The 18,621-nt window shown below is 43.5% G+C and overlaps 23 non-coding genes across 23 annotated transcripts; all 23 read left to right on the forward strand.

Moving 5' to 3' along the window:
- The first annotated feature begins 7,646 nt into the window (after nucleotides 1-7,646).
- On the forward strand, nucleotides 7,647-7,720 carry TRNAT-AGU (transfer RNA threonine (anticodon AGU)). The gene has a single exon. It is a non-coding gene; the product is annotated as a tRNA-Thr (tRNA).
- Nucleotides 7,721-11,229: 3,509 nt separating this feature from the next.
- On the forward strand, nucleotides 11,230-11,301 carry TRNAA-CGC (transfer RNA alanine (anticodon CGC)). The gene has a single exon. It is a non-coding gene; the product is annotated as a tRNA-Ala (tRNA).
- Nucleotides 11,302-11,383: 82 nt separating this feature from the next.
- Nucleotides 11,384-11,455, forward strand: TRNAA-CGC (transfer RNA alanine (anticodon CGC)). Its single transcript has one exon. It is a non-coding gene; the product is annotated as a tRNA-Ala (tRNA).
- An 82-nt stretch (nucleotides 11,456-11,537) lies between these two features.
- On the forward strand, nucleotides 11,538-11,609 carry TRNAA-CGC (transfer RNA alanine (anticodon CGC)). Its single transcript has one exon. It is a non-coding gene; the product is annotated as a tRNA-Ala (tRNA).
- Nucleotides 11,610-11,691: 82 nt separating this feature from the next.
- Nucleotides 11,692-11,763, forward strand: TRNAA-CGC (transfer RNA alanine (anticodon CGC)). Its single transcript has one exon. It is a non-coding gene; the product is annotated as a tRNA-Ala (tRNA).
- Nucleotides 11,764-12,006: 243 nt separating this feature from the next.
- On the forward strand, nucleotides 12,007-12,078 carry TRNAA-CGC (transfer RNA alanine (anticodon CGC)). The gene has a single exon. It is a non-coding gene; the product is annotated as a tRNA-Ala (tRNA).
- An 81-nt stretch (nucleotides 12,079-12,159) lies between these two features.
- On the forward strand, nucleotides 12,160-12,231 carry TRNAA-CGC (transfer RNA alanine (anticodon CGC)). The gene has a single exon. It is a non-coding gene; the product is annotated as a tRNA-Ala (tRNA).
- Nucleotides 12,232-12,313: 82 nt separating this feature from the next.
- TRNAA-CGC (transfer RNA alanine (anticodon CGC)) lies at nucleotides 12,314-12,385 on the forward strand. Its single transcript has one exon. It is a non-coding gene; the product is annotated as a tRNA-Ala (tRNA).
- Nucleotides 12,386-12,467: 82 nt separating this feature from the next.
- On the forward strand, nucleotides 12,468-12,539 carry TRNAA-CGC (transfer RNA alanine (anticodon CGC)). The gene has a single exon. It is a non-coding gene; the product is annotated as a tRNA-Ala (tRNA).
- Nucleotides 12,540-12,621: 82 nt separating this feature from the next.
- TRNAA-CGC (transfer RNA alanine (anticodon CGC)) lies at nucleotides 12,622-12,693 on the forward strand. The gene has a single exon. It is a non-coding gene; the product is annotated as a tRNA-Ala (tRNA).
- An 82-nt stretch (nucleotides 12,694-12,775) lies between these two features.
- Nucleotides 12,776-12,847, forward strand: TRNAA-CGC (transfer RNA alanine (anticodon CGC)). Its single transcript has one exon. It is a non-coding gene; the product is annotated as a tRNA-Ala (tRNA).
- Nucleotides 12,848-12,929: 82 nt separating this feature from the next.
- On the forward strand, nucleotides 12,930-13,001 carry TRNAA-CGC (transfer RNA alanine (anticodon CGC)). The gene has a single exon. It is a non-coding gene; the product is annotated as a tRNA-Ala (tRNA).
- Nucleotides 13,002-13,083: 82 nt separating this feature from the next.
- Nucleotides 13,084-13,155, forward strand: TRNAA-CGC (transfer RNA alanine (anticodon CGC)). Its single transcript has one exon. It is a non-coding gene; the product is annotated as a tRNA-Ala (tRNA).
- An 82-nt stretch (nucleotides 13,156-13,237) lies between these two features.
- Nucleotides 13,238-13,309, forward strand: TRNAA-CGC (transfer RNA alanine (anticodon CGC)). The gene has a single exon. It is a non-coding gene; the product is annotated as a tRNA-Ala (tRNA).
- Nucleotides 13,310-13,391: 82 nt separating this feature from the next.
- Nucleotides 13,392-13,463, forward strand: TRNAA-CGC (transfer RNA alanine (anticodon CGC)). Its single transcript has one exon. It is a non-coding gene; the product is annotated as a tRNA-Ala (tRNA).
- Nucleotides 13,464-13,544: 81 nt separating this feature from the next.
- Nucleotides 13,545-13,616, forward strand: TRNAA-CGC (transfer RNA alanine (anticodon CGC)). Its single transcript has one exon. It is a non-coding gene; the product is annotated as a tRNA-Ala (tRNA).
- A 236-nt stretch (nucleotides 13,617-13,852) lies between these two features.
- Nucleotides 13,853-13,924, forward strand: TRNAA-CGC (transfer RNA alanine (anticodon CGC)). The gene has a single exon. It is a non-coding gene; the product is annotated as a tRNA-Ala (tRNA).
- Nucleotides 13,925-14,006: 82 nt separating this feature from the next.
- On the forward strand, nucleotides 14,007-14,078 carry TRNAA-CGC (transfer RNA alanine (anticodon CGC)). Its single transcript has one exon. It is a non-coding gene; the product is annotated as a tRNA-Ala (tRNA).
- Nucleotides 14,079-14,162: 84 nt separating this feature from the next.
- Nucleotides 14,163-14,234, forward strand: TRNAA-CGC (transfer RNA alanine (anticodon CGC)). The gene has a single exon. It is a non-coding gene; the product is annotated as a tRNA-Ala (tRNA).
- An 82-nt stretch (nucleotides 14,235-14,316) lies between these two features.
- Nucleotides 14,317-14,388, forward strand: TRNAA-CGC (transfer RNA alanine (anticodon CGC)). Its single transcript has one exon. It is a non-coding gene; the product is annotated as a tRNA-Ala (tRNA).
- An 82-nt stretch (nucleotides 14,389-14,470) lies between these two features.
- On the forward strand, nucleotides 14,471-14,542 carry TRNAA-CGC (transfer RNA alanine (anticodon CGC)). Its single transcript has one exon. It is a non-coding gene; the product is annotated as a tRNA-Ala (tRNA).
- Nucleotides 14,543-14,624: 82 nt separating this feature from the next.
- TRNAA-CGC (transfer RNA alanine (anticodon CGC)) lies at nucleotides 14,625-14,696 on the forward strand. Its single transcript has one exon. It is a non-coding gene; the product is annotated as a tRNA-Ala (tRNA).
- An 83-nt stretch (nucleotides 14,697-14,779) lies between these two features.
- Nucleotides 14,780-14,851, forward strand: TRNAA-CGC (transfer RNA alanine (anticodon CGC)). Its single transcript has one exon. It is a non-coding gene; the product is annotated as a tRNA-Ala (tRNA).
- The last annotated feature ends 3,770 nt before the right edge of the window (nucleotides 14,852-18,621 follow it).

Genomic DNA, 18,621 nt, shown 5'->3' on the forward strand with positions numbered 1-18,621 from the left:
GTCCAACTGCACTCATTTTTGCCAGTAGTATCCCATGATCCACCCTATCAAATGCTTTAGACAGGTCAATCGCGATTGCAAAATGACCTCAACAATGTTGTGAGGACAGCAGACAATGGTATGATGGTAAACGGGATGACAAGTCAGGTTGTAAGTTTCACCCATTCTAATTACTGTGTTGATGGGGTGATAGCAGCCTTCCTCGTGGGGATCACCGTAAGTACCTAGGTGTTAATATACGGAAATAATTTCATTGGGGTAATCACAATAACGAGTTTATAAATGAAGGTTACAGATCTCTTCATATGGTATAGAGGATATTTAGGGATTGCAGTAAACCTCGACTGGGACCGAATTATTGAAGAGGAATGGTGGAAGGAGAGAGGAAGGTGAAGTAGTTCCATAAATGCCCCCGACCCGGCAGGAGTAGGGGTAAATGAGGATGATGTTGAATAAGGATGTAAATGAGAGAAGTAAGACCCCGATTAGAGTATAGTTTCAGTGTATGTAATTCACACCAGGATTGCTTGATACGAGGGCTGGAGAAGATCCGAAGGAAGGCAGCACGATTTGTTCTGGCTGATATCTGACAAAAGAGTAGTGTTGCAAACTTTGGGCTGGGAAGACTTGGAAGTAAGGAAGCGAGCTGCTCGACTAAGTGGTATGTTCCGCGCTGTCAATGGAGAGTTGGAGTGGAATGACGTTAATAAACGAATAAGCTTGAGTGGAGCTTATAAAGGTAGGAAAGATCATAAATGAAGGTAAAGCTGGAATTCAAAGGACGAATTGTGGCAAATATGCATTTATAGGACGAGGAATAAGGGATTGGAACCCCCTGTGCGACAGCCCTAAATGCAGATGATTTATTTATTTATTTATTTATTTATTTATTTATTTATTTATTTATTTATTTATTTATTTATTTATTTATTTATTTATTTATTTATTTATTATTCTTTACGAAGCTGAGTGAACACTATCCAGTCCTCAGTCCTGAATTAAAATCCCCGGACTGGCCAGAAATCGAACTCAGGGCTCCTGGGTAAGTGGGTAAGTCCCTACACCACGAAGTTGTCAGTCCGGCAATGTCTAAACAAGGCCGCCGATAATAACGAATGTCACGAGTGAACGCATGACACAGCAGGAAAACGTGACGCTTCCGTTCCAGGAACATTTGACGCCTCCAATGAAACCAAAGGGTTAGGGGATTCCGAGTCTTCAGTAATATCCGTTTTCTTTGTCTGGTTTGTGTGAAGCAATGCTTTCCAGCGTCGACTCGTTCTCAGTGATAATTTGGAAAGTTGAACACAGTGCTTGTATAAACAAGATCCAGTTCCTTCTGTGTAGCGACTTAGGGTTTGGAAGGTGCCAAGTTCAAGCCGGAGATTTTAGCTGGGTGGTGAATTCTTCTCGCTCGGGGACTCAGTTCTTTGTTCTGCTTTGAACTCTTGATTTACACATAACACACCACACTACCAACCATCACAGAAAAGTTGAATACATCGTCCTGAACCGAAGGTTATTGCGCTGACTATTCGGCCAAGGTGTTGAACTTGCGGCTGGCGTTCTATTATTTTGAAGTGCATCACAGTAGCATAAGCAGGATGGACCGATTGGGGGGGGGGGGGGGAGGTAGTTACAAAATTATAGAACATACTGAAGGTGCTTGTGCGTGTGTCGTGTACGCATGCACGAGTATCGTTAAAAGGACTCTGAAACCAGTGAATGAAGTTGATATTTAGATTGCAGTACACTACAAAATCATATATTAACATACAGAACAACAACAATATGATCAAGGTCAACAGTTTTACAGCGAGTAGTTTGTTCAGATTGCAATCTAAAATCCACCTTTTGATGCTTCTTAGAAAGTAGATTCAAGAGATCTGTTGGTTTTATAATGATGGCTCTGTGAATGTTCAAAAGAGGCAACCCATTGAGTCGATTTTCACTTGTTTATGGTTAGTTTCTATTTCTTTTCTTTTGTAAACATTCCATGGGGAGGAGGGGGTTCTAATCCCCAGCAACCCCCCATCGGCTACGCCCCTGGTGCATCACATCAGAGAAATGCCCGGGTAGCAATAGTAGCGGCAACACCCTCCCCCCCCTCCACCCCCCCCCCCGCCAACCGGCACGTTGTAGATAAAATATTACATTTTAATTCCATTTTAGCCGACTGAGACTAGGAATTATAGGAATCATTAAACAAAAGCAATTAGTACGTGCCATGTTGTCTCATCAACTAATTCTTTCCTTTATTTTCTTTAATTATTATCAAAGTTGTTAGCGGAAACACGAACAAAATGTCGTTCGTCACGGCTAACCGATTTGCATAGCGCCACAGCAAGTAGTGGAAACTTTGCATGTGCTGTGAGGAAGGGGAGCAGGGGTATATTTACACCAAGATCATGGACACTGAGTATGATTCACCCTCCTGTCGCGCGTATCAAGGACTTTAATATAAAATTATTTAGAAATTCAAATTAAATTCATAGTCAGAGAATAACATGTATTTGTCCTCACATATGGACATTGGGTTTGAAGAGGATATGGAGAAAGGGCACATGTCATTGACTGCGAATCGTCCGTCGGATGGAGACATTTAGCCTTGAGCATTCGTGCTATTCGATAGGAGTAGAATATATGCCGACACCGTGTTTCCTCCTCTCCCCTCCTACTGTCATATACGATCAGTTTCATCTCCTCTCATGAGGTTGACATGAGGAAGGGCATCCGGTCGTAAAAACTCGCTACGAAGATACATCTCACTTCACACCTGACTCCCCGGCTCCATGGCTAAATGGTCACACGCGTCCCGGGTTCGATTCCTGGCCGTTTCAGGGATATTAACTTTCATTAGTTGATTCCTCTGGCTCGGAGACTGGGTTTTTCTGCCGTCTTCAACATTAGAATTCATTTCTCGTAGGGCCACATCCTCACGCATGCACAGGTCACTTATACGGCGTGAACTCGAAAGACCTGCACCAGGTCTCTCCGGAGGCAACACGCCATTATTATTGTTATTATTATTATTATTATTATTATTATTATTATTATTAGTCCTCCTCTGTGGTGTAGTGGTTAGTGTGATTATCTGCCACCCCGGAGGCCCGGGTGCGATTCCCGGCTCTGCCACGAAATTTGAAAAGTGGTACGAGGGCTTGAACGGGGTTCACTCAGCCTCGGGAGATCAAATGAGTATAGGTGGGTTCGATACCCACCTCAGCCATCTTCGAAGTGGTCTTCCGTTGTTTCCCACTTCTCCTTCAGGCACATGCCGGGATGGTACCTAACTTAAGGCCACGGCCGCTTCCTTCCCTCTTTCTTGTCTATCCCTTCCAATCTTCCCATCCCCCCACAAGGCCCCTGCACAGCATAGCAGGTGAGGTCGCCTGGGCGAGGTACTGGTCATTCTCCCCAGTTGAAATGGTTTTCCGTGGTTTCCCATTTTCACACCAGGCAAATGCTGGGGCTGTACCTTAATTAAGGCCACGGCCGCTTCCTTCCAACTCCTAGGCCTTTCCTATCCCATCGTCGCCATAAGACCTATCTGTGTCGGCGCGACGTAAAGCCCCTAGCAAAAAAAAAATTCCCCCCAGTTGTATCCCCCGACCCAATGTCTGACGCTCCAGGACACTGCCCTCTTGAGGTCGGATCCCTCGCTGAGTCCGAGGGAAAAAACAACCCTGGAGGGTAAACAGATTAAGAAGATTATTATTATTATTATTATTATTATTATTATTATTATTATTATTATTATTATTATTATTATTATTATTATTATTATTACACTTGGTCCTGTAGAGGAACGGGACAATGGTTTGGAACACACTTACTTAGGCCTAAAAGCGTTAAAAATCATTTTAATTTTTCCCTTTCTTAATCCCTTTACCCATCAAGGTTGGTTTACCCTCGGTCTCAGCGAGGGGTCCCACATGTACCGCCTCAAGAACAGTGTCCTGGAGCGTGAGACTTTGGCTCATGGAAATACAAGTGGTATGGAGGACCAGAGCCTCGCCCAGGCAGCCTCACCGGCTATGCTGAACAGGGGCCTTGTGGGGGATTGGAAGATTTGAAGGGATAAACAAGGAAGATGAAAGGAAGCGGCCATTGCCTTGTGTTAGGTACCATTCCGGCATTTGCCTGGAGAAGTGGGAAACTACGGAAAACTACTTCGAGGGTGGCTGAGGAGAAAATCGAACCTCCTTCCCCCCTTACTCAGTTGACCACCCGAGGTTCAGAGGACCCCGTTCCAGCCCTCATACCACTTTTCAAATTTCGTAGCAGAGCCGGAAATCGCAACCGTCGTCTCCGGGGATTGCAGCTAATCACACTAACCACTACACCACAGAGGTGGTCTTATAAAATCATTAAAGTTTAAAATAAAAATATTTTTTAAAAATTAATTTCCGAAAAGATATCATATTACAAATAGTAATTGACCACGGAGATCCTCAAATAAAATCACAATTTCTTGCATTGTTGAGTGGAATAATGCGTGGTATAGTATAGGATTGACTCCCTATCCTTTGAAATACAAATGGCGATGGAGTATTTTTAGTAATTCCTTAATAATATTTAATCCGATGTCATTTAAACAAGTTAAGGACAATCCGAGCTTTTCATGTGTTTCCAGGTCCAGTGGCACAGCACCCCTACTGCCAAACAGTAGTCCTATAACACACCAGTTTTAAAATGGAACGTCGTAATGATTGGAGATGTACAGTAGACAGGGTTCATACATGGACGTCTTCTCCTGGTTGACTTAATGTTAATCCCTTTCAAAGCAAATGGCATCAAGTTATTTTATGGTGGATGATTTTCCCTCACTTCACAGTGTTAAACTTGTTAATGAGATACTTTACCTCTTTTTCAAAGTAACTTTTTATTTTGTGAAAGAACATTTGTATCAATCTTCTATTGTAAAGTGTGAGTCGATAAATCCTCTCTATCTTAGAGGTGAAGCTTCCACGGGGTGAAGAATTATTTAGTTAATTTGCCGGGTTGAACCTCGTTGTTGTTATTGCCTGTACATCACGTACAGTTTGCCAACGTTTCGAATACATTGCAGTATTCTTTGTCAAGGCGACTGAAATACCCCTATTCGATCCGAGGTAATCAGTATTCGAAACTGTGACAACAACAACACGGTTCAACCCGGAAAATAAACTAAATAAATCCTCTCTATAATGAATACATTTCAGCTCTTGAATATTTTTCTCTTGCTCCTTGCCTAGTAGTACTAATCACAGGTAACGCAGACCCGTGGTGTTCCTCGCCTAGTAGTAGTAATCACAGGTAATGTAAATCTATGGTGATTCTCACATAATGGTATTAATTCCAGGTAACGTAGACCCATGGTGTTCCTCATATAGGGGTACTAATCACAGGTAACGCTGACCCGTGGTGTTCCTCACCTAGGGGTACTAATCACAGGTAACGGAGATGGTATTCCTCACATAGTGGTACTAATCCCAGGTAATGTAAACCAATGGTGCTCCTCCCTTAATGATACTAAGCACAAATCTATAGTGTTCCTATAGTGTTACTAATAGTAAGTAACGTCGACCCATGGTAGTCTTCACGTAATGGTACTAATCACGGGTTATCTCACAGTTCCAAATCCATCATCATTTGGTGGGCCTTTAGTCGCCTCTTACGACATGCAGGGGATACCGCGGGTGTATTCTTCATCTGCGTACTCCTAGCCATTTCTTATCCCATCGTCTCCATAAGACCTATCTGTGTCGATGTGACGTAAAGCATATTGTAAAAAAAAAAGTGGCTGAGCGGACCTCGAAACAGACCTCAGATACAGGAGAAAATCACTGACCTGGCCGGAAATCGAACTCGGGGCATTTCTGGTAAGAGCCAAAACGACACCAAGTAAATTTCTTAAACACTAATTAAAATATCCTTCAAAAATACCGAATATGTCCAACATTAGACTGTGTTTACTTCATTTGCATCAAACCGGAGACATAATAAAATCAAGATCACCCTAAATGATGCAGTTCTGCCTTGCGCCGTCATGGAGCTAGCCCCTTGAATAATTAAAGAAGACCGACTCCTTAGCTGATGGTCAGGGTAGCAGCCTTCAATTCAGAGGCTCCCAGGTATGATTCCCTGCCAGGTCGGGATTTTAGTCGTGTCTGATTAGTTTCTCTGACTCGGGCACTGGACGTTAGACTTTATCTCAATGCTAACACTGGCCGATGACTTAGATGTTAGGCCCCTTTACACAACAAACACCATCATCATCGCTAACACGCAACACCACACTACAGAAACCCACAATAGTGAGTACATCTCACCACTTAGGGTTGGCGTCAGTAAGGGCATCCGGCCGTAAAACACTACGAAGTCCACATATTCGGCATAATTAGCACCTCCAACCTCACTAGGGTGAGGGGTAAGAGGAACTATTGAAATGAAAGAAGAAAGTTGGTTTCTCCACCCTCGTAGTCAGAACCCACACTTGTGGACTTGTTGATTACAGCTCCAGAGCAGTGATGTCGATCGAAGGTCGTACGACAATCTCGTAACACGGTATAATTCCTTGTAGCCGTTAAGCAAGCAATCTTACATAAGTTCGCAGATTACTACTCGCCTTCCCTCAAGGTCGTTGTTGCCTTAGAAATTGATTTTTTTGTCTTAAGATTTAGAATTAATTTTAACTAGAAAGATATAAGTACGGACGAAACCTAAGAGAATTGAATGTCGGATTGGTAATATTAAAAACAAGAAACTGGAACAGCTGGACCATTTCAGGTATTTCTTTCTTTATTTCTTTCTTAATCATTTTACCCTCCAAGATTGTTTTTTCTCTCAGATGCAGCAAGGGATCTCACCTCTACCGCCTCAAGGGCAGTGTCCTGGAGCCTGAGAATTTGGGTCGGGATAAAACTGGGGTGGAGGACCAGTACCTCGCCCAGGCTGCCTCACCTGTTATGCTGAACAGGAGCCTTGGGAAGATTGGGAGGGATAGACAAGGAAGAGGGAAGGAAGCGGCCGTGGCCTTAAGTTAGGTACCACCGAGCTCGATAGGTGCAGTCGCGTAAGTGCGGCCAGTATGCAGTAATCGGGAGATAGTGGGTTCGAACCCCACTGTCGGCAGCCCTGAAGATGGTTTTCCGTGGTTTCCCATTTTCACACCAGGCAAATGCTGGGGCTGTACCTTAATTAAGGCCACGGCCGCTTCCTTCCCATCCCTAGGCCTTTCCAATCTCATCGTCGCCGAAGACCTATCTGTGTCGGTGCGACGTAAAGCAAATAGCAAAAAAAAAAAAAAAAAAAATGCTGAGCCGTGAATCGAACCCGGGCCTCCGGGGGTGGCAGCTAATCACACTAACCACTGCAACACAGAGGCGCACTAATATTTGTTAAGAAATTTAACACAGCGTTGGAGAAACCGGGCCTATGTGTTAACACTTAACATTCGTTGAAGAAACTGGGCCTACACATTTGCGACGTAGAGCTGTAGTTGACTTGAAACAGTCACTCATAGCCCGAGAGAAAAAACAAACAAGTAACGAATTACGTAACCAAACCAGTGACCGCGTCAGCATTATCAGCGTGTAGAAACCCAGGCTACACACCAGTGATAAGTATGATATAACTGTCAAGATAGAGTTGAGCGCAGCAGCGGCGCCGTGGCTTAGTTGGTTAAAGCGCCTGTCTAGTAAACAGGAGATCGAGGGTTCGAATCCCTCCGGTGCCTAGTGAGGATATTTTTACCTTGTAAGTATTGTAGATGTTAATAGAGACGCCGGTGTTAATTAAAGTTGAAGAACTTTCTTAACCGCTTGTGATAAATAACACTCAATTTAGTCGTCGAGTGCAAGGTAAGCAAAATCAATCGAAATGTTCGGCAGTGGAATAAACATCATACAAGCCTACTTTCGCGGCCATTCTAGTATAAATACGAATGTTAGTTGATGAGACGTCGCCAGGGTGCGAAATCAGAAAGAAGTGGTGGGGGGGGGGGAGAAGCGACATAGGGCTTAACTACTACTGTTTTTTTCAAGCATTATCCGGCGGGGGGGGGGGGAGAGGATATAAAATTCACCTGTAATTTAACTAATCCCTCCCCGAGAAAAATGTAAATTTTAGATCTTGTTGTTATAACGAGAATGATAAACATTAAGGCGGTATTCCAATCATCTGAGAAGTTTATGAGAGACTGTCGTTTTCTTAATAAAGGCATACGAGGCGTGATTTGTCCTGATTTATTGCTTTATTAGTGAAACCTTCCTCTTACCAGGGTTAAGTGTTGACTGAACAAATGTGTCGGTTTGTACACTGCTTAAGTGAACATTGTCCTATTGATACCTATCGGAAACACACCCTCTCCAAGAAGTACTTGAGTGGTTTAAGCTCCACCTACTTAGAGCAATGACAACGGAGGAGAGCTTCAAGTAATTTACGTTTTCGCCCGGGTTTCAGATCGACTTGTCAGAGTGAAACAGGTGCGGAGTTTTTATTTTATAATGAAAGGATCCCCCTCGGGCAATTTTAGTGGGGGGAACCTTTGAGATAAAATCGTCGGTGCGGGGGGGGGGGGGGAATCCCTCCTTTCCCCCCCCCCCCGCGATTTCGCACCCTGGACGTCGATATCATTTGTATTTTCTGTAACGCCTGTAACACTGCTGGGGGGTCGCTTGTCCAATCCTGTCAGTAACCCGTCAGTTAATAATAATATTATTTGAGTCTCCATCAATACCTTGCACCTAGTAATTAAATAATGTAATCGAGTTGGTGTGGTGTTTATAAACATTATTTCAACATCGCCTATGACTATTAATGTTGAAAACATTTCTTAGCAGACAAAGTAGGGCTCCCCCGTACAACGAAAAACGTAAAATTAAGCATTTCCTCAATTGTGCCGAAAGCTGAAGGACTAAATCACTTCCGGCCTAAATGCGGTACCGGAAAAAAGCCTAAAATCGCTTGTTTCTTTACTCGTTTCCTTTTTGATTCAAATCCTAGTCAAAACATATTTACATCATTTCTTCAGTACTGCGTTCCTTGGTTCAATACCCCGAGCGTTGGTTTTTTTTTTTTTTTTCATTTTTTAAAAGTCCACACCGAATGTAGTTATAAAGACTTAAGTGAAACTTTGCATTGACTCACAAAAGTCAAACTGCGAATCTAATCGATCGGATAACGATGATTAAGAAAAGGATTGTTGTCTGCCTCTGTGGTGGAGTGGTTAATGTTATTAGCTGCCACCCCCGGAGGCCCGAGTTCGATTCCCGGCTCTGCCACGAAATTTGAAAAGTGGTACGAGGGCTGGAACGGGGTCCACTCAGCCTCGGGATGTCAACTGAATAGAGGTGGGTTCGATTCCCACCCCAGCCATCCTGGAAGTGGTTTTCCGTGGTTTCCCACTTCTCCTCCAGGCGAATGCTGGGATGGTACCTAGCTTAAGGCCACGGCCGCTTCCTTCCCTCTTCCTTATTTATCCCTTCCAACCTTCCCATCCCCTCGCAAGGCCCCTGTACAGCATAGCAGGTGAGGCCACCTGGGGGAGGTACTGGTCATCCTGCCCAGTTGTATCCCCCGATCCAGAGTCTGAAGCTCCAGAACACTGCTCTTGAGGCGGTAGAGGTGGGATCCCTCGCTGAGTCCGAGGGAAAAACCGACCCTGGAGGGAAACCAGATTACGAACGAACTTTGTACGAACACTGTCACTCTGTTGTTACGATATTCCGGAGTTTCACCCAAGGTGAGAGAGATTTGCTAAGAAACACATACAACCGAATAAATATCAGTGGAGGAGCCTGTGCTCATTAATTCTATTTCGAAGTCATTGTCCTCGTTATCATCATCATTAACACCATCACAGTATTCAAATACTAGCCAACCTACTCAGGCATATTTTATGGACGGTAAATCCATATTTAAAAATGAAATAACCACATAACTGAAAGAAGGTTTATTATTCTCCCTTTCAAGTGTTCAAGATTGTTGGAAAACAAACACAAAGTTTCAAAAGCTGTGAAAACTACCTGCGTACACCAAGAGCAACAGTAGCACAGGGGGGACTCATATGTGTCAGAAAAAAAGTAGGCTTGTAAATTTGAACAAAACTTGTAACACTATTAAATTACTGCTTTATAATTGATTTAACTTGTTTTTCTTTCTTTCTTTCTTTCTTTCTTAATCCGTTTACCCTTCAGGGTTGGTTTTCCCTCGGACTCAGCAAGGGATCCTAGCTCCACCGCTTCAAGGAGAGTGTCCTGAAGCGTATGACTTTGGGTCGGGGATACAACTGGGCACATGCTGCCTCACCTGCTGTGCTGAACAGGGGCCTTGCGGTGGAATGGATAGGCAAGGAAGAGGCCATGGTCTTAAGTTAGGAACCATCCCAGCATTTGTCTAGACCGGGCGAGTTGGCCGTGCGCGTAGAGGCGCGCGGCTGTGAGCTTGCACCCGGGAGATAGTAGGTTCGAATCCCACTATCGGCAGCCCTGAAGATGGTTTTCCGTGGTTTCCCATTTTCACATCAGGCAAATGCTGGGGCTGTACCTTAATTAAGCCACGGCCGCTTCCTTCCAACTCCTAGGCCTTTCCTATCCCATCGTCGCCATAAGACCAATCTGTGTCCGTGCGACGTAAAGCCCCTAGGAAATAAAAAAAAAAAACATTTGTCTGGAGGACAAGTGGGAAACGACAGAAAACTACTTCGAGGAGGGCTGAGGTGGAAATTGACCCCCTTCCCCTTCTACTCAGTCGACCTCCCGAGGCTGAGTGGACCCCGATCCCGCCCTCGTACCAATTTTCAAAATTCGTGGCAGAGCCGGGAATCGTTAAGCCCGCCCTCCGAGGGGTGGCAGGTAATCACACTAACCATACACCGCAGAGGCGAACAATTCTTCCAACACCGTACCTAAACACTTGTTTCGCTCTAAAACTAAATCCGAGAGCAATTCAATGTTATTGCTTTGATGACTAATGGCTGTTATTAATAATTAATTACTTAATGTATTTTTATTTTTAACGGGAACATCCAGCGAAAATTGGGCGGCAGCTCTGACTGATAAAAGGAAAGCATGGTTTAGTTTCTTTCAAATTTGCAAAACGTCAGACTATCTTACTAACACACAGTAATCACAAGTTTAATACATTTCAGCTTATACTAACAAGATCAGTTCCAATCCTGTTGTAAGGCACAGTTAGCTTCAGTGCATGGCAGTAGACTCTCTTACTGTGCAGCCGCGTAATGCCGGGGGTGTAGCTCAGTGGTAGAGCGTCCGCTTCGCATGCGGAAAGTCCTGGGTTCAAATCCCAGCTCCTCCAAGTACTTTTCAGAGCAAAATATATGCAAGACATGGACATCATTGTTAAACATTGATGTTATTGCTTTGATAATTAACAGTGTGGGGGTGTAGCTCAGTGGTAGAGCGTCCGCTTCGCATGCGGAAAGTCCTGGGTTCAAACCCCAGCTCCTCCAAGTATTTTTCAGAGCAAAATATGTGCAAGACATGGACATCATTGTTAAACATTGATGTTATTGCTTTGATGGTTGATAGTGTGGGGGTGTAGCTCAGTGGTAGAGCGTCAGCTTCGCATGCGGAAAGTCCTGGGTTCAAATCCCAGCTCCTCCAAGTATTTTTCAGAGCAAAATATATGCAAGACATGGACATCCTTGTTAAACATTGATGTTATTGCTTTGACGATGAATGGTGCGGGTGTGTAGCTCAGTGGTAGAGCGTCCGCTTCGCATGCGGAAAGTCCTGGGTTCAAATCCCAGCTCCTCCAAGTATTTTTCAGAGCAAAATATATGCAAGACATGGACATCTTTGTTAAACATTGATGTTATTGCTTTGATGATTAATGCTGCCGGAGGGGGGGGTGTAGCTAATTCGTAGAGCGTCCGCTTCGCATGCGGAAAGTCCTGGGTTCAAATCCCGGCTCCTCCAAGTATTTTTCAGAGCAAAATATGTGCAAGACATGGACATCTTTCTTAAACATTCATGTTATTGCTTTGATGATGAGTGATGCGGGGGTGTAGCTCAGTGGTAGAGCGTCCGCTTCGCATGCGGAAAGTCCTGGGTTCAAATCCCAGCTCCTCCAAGTATTTTTCAGAGCAAAATATGTGCAAGACATGGCACCTTTGTTAAACATTGATGTTATTGCTTTGATGGTTGATAGTGTGGGGGTGTAGCTCAGTGGTAGAGCGTCCGCTTCGCATGCGGAAAGTCCTGGGTTCAAATTCCAGCTCCTCCAAGCATATTTCAGAGCAAAATATGTGCATGACATGGACATCTTTGTTAAACATTCATGTTATTGCTTTGATGCCGAATGGTGCGGGGGTGTAGCTCAGTGGTAGAGCGTCCGCTTCGCATGCGGAAAGTCCTGGGTTCAAATCCCAGCTCCTCCAAGTATTTTTCAGAGCAAAATATATGCAAGACATGGACATCTTTGTTAAACATTGATGTTATTGCTTTGATGATTAACAGTGTGGGGGTGTAGCTCAGTGGTAGAGCGTCCGCTTCGCATGCGGAAAGTCCTGGGTTCAAACCCCAGCTCCTCCAAGTATTTTTCAGAGCAAAATATGTGCAAGACATGGACATCATTGTTAAACATTGATGTTATTGCTTTGATGGTTGATCGTGTGGGGGTGTAGCTCAGTGGTAGAGCGTCCGCTTCGCATGCGGAAAGTCCTGGGTTCAAATCCCAGCTCCTCCAAGTATTTTTCAGAGCAAAATATATGCAAGACATGGACATCTTTGTTAAACATTGATGTTATTGCTTTGATGATTAACAGTGTGGGGGTGTAGCTCAGTGGTAGAGCGTCCGCTTCGCATGCGGAAAGTCCTGGGTTCAAACCCCAGCTCCTCCAAGTATTTTTCAGAGCAAAATATGTGCAAGACATGGACATCATTGTTAAACATTGATGTTATTGCTTTGATGGTTGATCGTGTGGGGGTGTAGCTCAGTGGTAGAGCGTCCGCTTCGCATGCGGAAAGTCCTGGGTTCAAATCCCAGCTCCTCCAAGTATTTTTCAGAGCAAAATATATGCAAGACATGGACATCTTTGTTAAACATTCATGTTATTGCTTTGACGATAAGTGATGCGGGGGTGTAGCTCAGTGGTAGAGCGTCCGCTACGCATGCGGGAAGTCCTGGGTTCAAATCCCAGCTCCTCCAAGTATTTTTCAGAGCAAAATATGTGCAAGACATGGACATCATTGTTAAACATTGATGTTATTGCTTTGATGGTTGATCGTGTGGGGGTGTAGCTCAGTGGTAGAGCGTCCGCTTCGCATGCGGAAAGTCCTGGGTTCAAATCCCAGCTCCTCCAAGTATTTTTCAGAGCAAAATATATGCAAGACATGGACATCTTTGTTAAACATTCATGTTATTGCTTTGACGATAAGTGATGCGGGGGTGTAGCTCAGTGGTAGAGCGTCCGCTACGCATGCGGGAAGTCCTGGGTTCAAATCCCAGCTCCTCCAAGTTTTCTCAGAGCAAAATATGTGCAAGACATGGACACCTTTGTTAAACATTGATGTTATTGCTTTGATGGTTGACAGTGTGGGGGTGTAGCTCAGTGGTAGAGCGTCCGCTTCGCATGCGGAAAGTCCTGGGTTCAAATCCCAGCTCATCCAAGTATTTTTCAGAGTAAATTCTATGCAAGACATGGACATCTTTGTTAAACATTGATGTTATTGCTTTGCTATTTAACAGTGTCGGGGTGTAGCTCAGTGGTAGAGCGTCCGCTTCGCATGCGGAAAGTCCTGGGTTCAAACCCCAGCTCCTCCAGGTATTTTTCAGAGCAAAATATGTGCAAGACATGGACATCATTGTTAAACATTGATGTTATTGCTTTGACGATGAATGGTGCGGGGGTGTAGCTCAGTGGTAGAGCGTCCGCTTCGCATGCGGAAAGTCCTGGGTTCAAATCCCAGCTCCTCCAAGCATATTTCAGAGCAAAATATGTGCAGGACATGGACATCTTTGTTAAACATTGATGTTATTGCTTTGATGGTTGATAGTGTGGGGGTGTAGCTCAGTGGTAGAGCGTCCGCTTCGCATGCGGAAAGTCCTGGGTTCAAATCCCAGCTCCTCCAAGTATTTTTCAGAGCAAAATATATGCAAGACATGGACATCTTTGTTAAACATTGATGTTATTGCTTTGATGATTAACGCTGCGGGGGGGTGTAGCTCAGTGGTAGAGCGTCCGCTTCGCATGCGGAAAGTCCTGGGTTCAAATCCCAGCTCCTCCAAGTAATTTTCAGAGCAAAATATATGCAAGACATGGACATCTTTGTTAAACATTCATGTTATTGCTTTGACGATAAGTGATGCGGGGGTGTAGCTCAGTGGTAGAGCGTCCGCTTCGCATGCGGAAAGTCCTGGGTTCAAATTCCAGCTCCTCCAAGCATATTTCAGAGCAAAATATGTGCATGACATGGACATCTTTGTTAAACATTCATGTTATTGCTTTGATGGTGAATGGTGCGGGGGTGTAGCGCAGTGGTAGAGCGTCCGCTTCGCATGCGGAAAGTCCTGGGTTCAAATCCCAACTCCTCCAAGTATTTTTCAGAGCAAAATACGTGAAAGACATGGACATCTTTGTTAAACCTTGATGTTTTTGCTTTGATGCTGGATGGTGCGGGGGTGTAGCTCAGTGGTAGAGCGTCCGCTTCGCATGAGGAAAGTCCTGGGTTCAAATCCCAGCCCCTCCAAGTATTTTTCAGAGCAAAATATATGCAAGACATGGACATCTTTGTTAAACATTGATGTTATTGCTTTGATGATTCATGGTGCGGGGGGTGTAGCTCAGTGATAGAGCGTCCGCTTCGCATGCGGAACGTCCTGGGTTCAAATCCCAGCTCCTCCAGTATTTTTCAGAGCAAAACATATGCAAGACATGGACATCTTTGTTAAACATTGATGTTATTGCTTTGATGATTAATGTCTGTTATTAATAATTAATTACTTAATGTATTTTTATTTTGAATATATGAAAAGTTCGCATCTGTGGTGTAGTGGTTAGTGTGATTAGCTGCCACAACCGGAGTCTGGATGCGATTCCCGGCTCTGCTACGAAATTTGATAATTGGTACAGGGACTGGAACGGAGTGCACTCAGCCTCGGGAGGTCCACTGCGTAAAGGGGGTTGGATTCCCACCACAGTAACTGTCCGCGGTTTCGCACTCTTTTTTCAGGCAAATGCCGGGAGGCCATGGGCGCTTTCTTACCTCTTCCTTGTATATCCCTTCCAATCTTCCCATTCTCCCACAAGGCCCCTGCTCAGCATAGCAGATGAGGCCGTCTGGGAGATGTAATGGCCCTCCTCTCCAGTTGTATCCACGAACAAATGTCTCACATTCCAGGACACTGCCCTTGAGGCGGTAGAGGTGGGCTCCCTCGTTGAGTTCGGTGAAAAAACGGACCTGTGACGCACAGGTGTTTTTGCTGATGGGAGTGCCTGACGCTACTCTCCTTGTGCAGCAGCGCCTGTTTACTTTGCGCTGTGCCGTGTCTCGCACAAGTGGTCGGTTACTCACATGCTCCGATGACAGCGCACGGTGCCCCCTAAGACTCGGGAGTGAGAAATAGAAGCACGACACTTCGAAGAATGGTGGTATAGGGAAAAGAAAGGCAAGGGCCACGGAGGGTCTAATAATGAAAGACTCCCTAGGCCTAGACCTAAAACCGTCGGGGTTGAACAAAAGAGGTCGGCACTGGCGTAAATGTCAGGGCCTCCACGGCTTGCAATGCACGCGGGCCGGGGAATCAATTAATGATGTGCATTTAGAGCGGTCGCCCAGGTGGCAAATTCCCTATCAATATTTTACATCATGTTTAGATTTATGTCCACCTCTGTGGTGTAGTGGTTAGTATGATTAGCTGCCACCCCCGGAGGCCCGGGTTCGATTCCAGGTTCTGCCACGGCCGTTTGCTTCCCTCCTCCTTGCCTATCCCTTCTAATCCGCCCATCCCCCACAAGTCCCCTGTTTAGCATAGCAGGTGAGGCCGCCTGGGCGAGGTACTGGTCATCCTTTCCAGTTGTATCCCCCGAACCAACGTCTCACGCTCCAGGACACTGCCCTTGAGGCGGTAGAGGTGGAATCCATCGGTGACTCCGAGGGAAAACTCAACCCTGGAGAGTAAAGAGATTAAGAAAGAAAGAAAGAAAGAAAGAAAGAAAGAAAGAAAGAAAGAAAGAAAGAAAGAAAGAAAGAAAGATTTACATTTATTTATAATTGATTATCTTGCTTAAAAAATATTTTCAACGAACTTGGAAATTTATCGAACATTTGCCTCGATAATTTATTCCAGTCCCTCACTTCCCGTACCTTAAATGAATATTTGCCCCGATTTGTTCTCTTGAATTCCAACTTTATCTTCATACTAGCAATTACCCGAGGCTTCGCTCGCGTGGATTTCGTAATTTGATCAGAGTAATCGTTCCTCGGCATTGTACTAAGATACTATCTGAAAATGAATGAAGTATAAAAACTCACTCAAAAATTGAGTTTCATTTACCCCAAAAATTCGTTGTAAACCATGTTTGTGGTATTACCTTTTGGGGCTAAGACGACCAAGCGACATAGAAGTGTACATGCGAGAAACAGTCTTCTTTCAAGTCAAAAAATGAATACATGTTTCTATATTTTTAAAAGAGATTCCAAATACCTATTCCCACATCTGTAACACATTCCGTTCTTGAGATATACATAAGTATCCCCATAAAAAGAATTTAACCCCTTGATCAGTCCTTCCCCTACCCCCATCTAAGTGTATTTTCCGAAAAAATACATGTTTCCTTATTTTTAGAGGATATTCCAAATATAAATTTTCACGTCTGTAACATTTTCAGTTTTTAAGATATGAGTATCCTCATCAAAAATTATTCAACTATTTTTCACTACTTTTCACCCCCTGTTAAGTGCCCTCTCCGAAAACAAAAAGGTACACGTTCCTGGAATTTTAAAGGACTTTCCTAATGCCAAGTTTCTTGTTCTAGCATGTTAAGTTTCTGACATACAACGTAAAATGAAATGGCATACGGCTTTTACTGCCGGGAGGTCCCAGGACCATTTAGCCATGGAGCCGGACAACATTTTTAATTTTTTGAGATTTAAGTATCCTCACACAAAGAATTCAACTACGGTAATTTTTCAATTCATTCGCCCCCTCAAGTGGATTTTCCATAGACAAAAGAACACGTGTTTCTTTACTTTGAAAGAATATTCCAAATATAAATGTTCATGCCTCTAACATCTTCAGTTTTTGAGATATAAGTATCCTCATAAAAATAATTCAACTCCTTTTTCACCCCAGCCCGTTAAGTTGATTCCCCCCACCAAAAAATGTGTGTTACTTTCTTTAAGGTGATTCCAAATAAAAAGTTTCACGTGTACAACCTTAATTTTTTGAGATATAAGTTTCTCCATAAACAAAATTAAATTTTTCTGATTTCTTTTCACCGTCCCTCCTTAAGTGAATTTTCCGAAAACCAAAAACTTGTTTCTTTGTTTATGACGGAGCTTCCAAATGCCAATTATCACGACTGTAACATCTTCAGTTTTGAGATTTGTGTACTCTCATAAAAAGGAATTAAGCTCCTCTTTCACCACCCCCGCCCCCAAGTTGATTCCCCCACCAAAATGCGTGTTTCTTTATTTTTAAAGGAGATTCCAAATACTAATTTTCACATCTGTAACATCTTCATACAAAGTATTCAACTAATTTTCCAATTAATTCACCCCCCATAAGTGGATTTCCCAAAGACAAAAGATTACGTGTTTCTTTACTTTGAAAGAAAGTTTCAAATGCAAGTTTTGATGTCTGTAATCTCTTCAGTTTTAGAGATATAAGTATCCTCATGAAAAGAATTCAACTCCTTTATCACTCAACCCCCGCCTGTTATGTTGGTTTCCCCCCACCCAAAAATGCATGTTTCTTTACTTTTAAAGGAGATTCCAAATACCTATTTCCACGTTTGAAACCTTCAGTTTTGAGATTTAAGTTTCTTGAGAAAACTATTCAGTTTTTTACTTTCTTTCACACTCCCCACTCAAGTGAATTTTCCAAAAACGAACAGTACTCGTTTCTTTAAAAGAGCTTCCAGATATCAATTATCACTTCTGTAATATCTTCAGTTTCTGAGATATATGTATCCTCGTAAAAGGAATTCATCTCCGTTTTCATCCCCCTTCTACCAATTTGATTTCTCCCCTCACCCCCGCAAATGCGCGTTTGCATGTTTCTTTATTTTTAAAGCAGATTCCAAATACCAGTTTTCACGTTTATAACTTCTTTAGATTTTTTGGTATGTATACATTGTCATACAAATAATTCAACAAATGTTTCATTCCTTTCACGCTCCCCCCTCCCCCCCCGCGGTTAAGTTTCTTTTCCGTAAACCAAAGAATACGTGTTTCATTATTTTTAAAGGAGATTGAAAATAACAATTTTTACATCTGTAAACGTTTACGTTTTTAAGATATAGATATCCTCATTTTAAATATTCACCCCCCCCCTTTTCACCCCCTTAGCGACGGGATATCCGAAAACCTCCATTAGCGAGCACCTACATGTTAACATGTCAGTCAGTCAGTCAGTCAGTCAGTCAGTCAGTCAATCAGGACAAGTTAAAAA

This window comes from Anabrus simplex, chromosome 3 (assembly GCF_040414725.1).
Source record: "Anabrus simplex isolate iqAnaSimp1 chromosome 3, ASM4041472v1, whole genome shotgun sequence".
Taxonomy (NCBI): domain Eukaryota; kingdom Metazoa; phylum Arthropoda; class Insecta; order Orthoptera; family Tettigoniidae; genus Anabrus; species Anabrus simplex.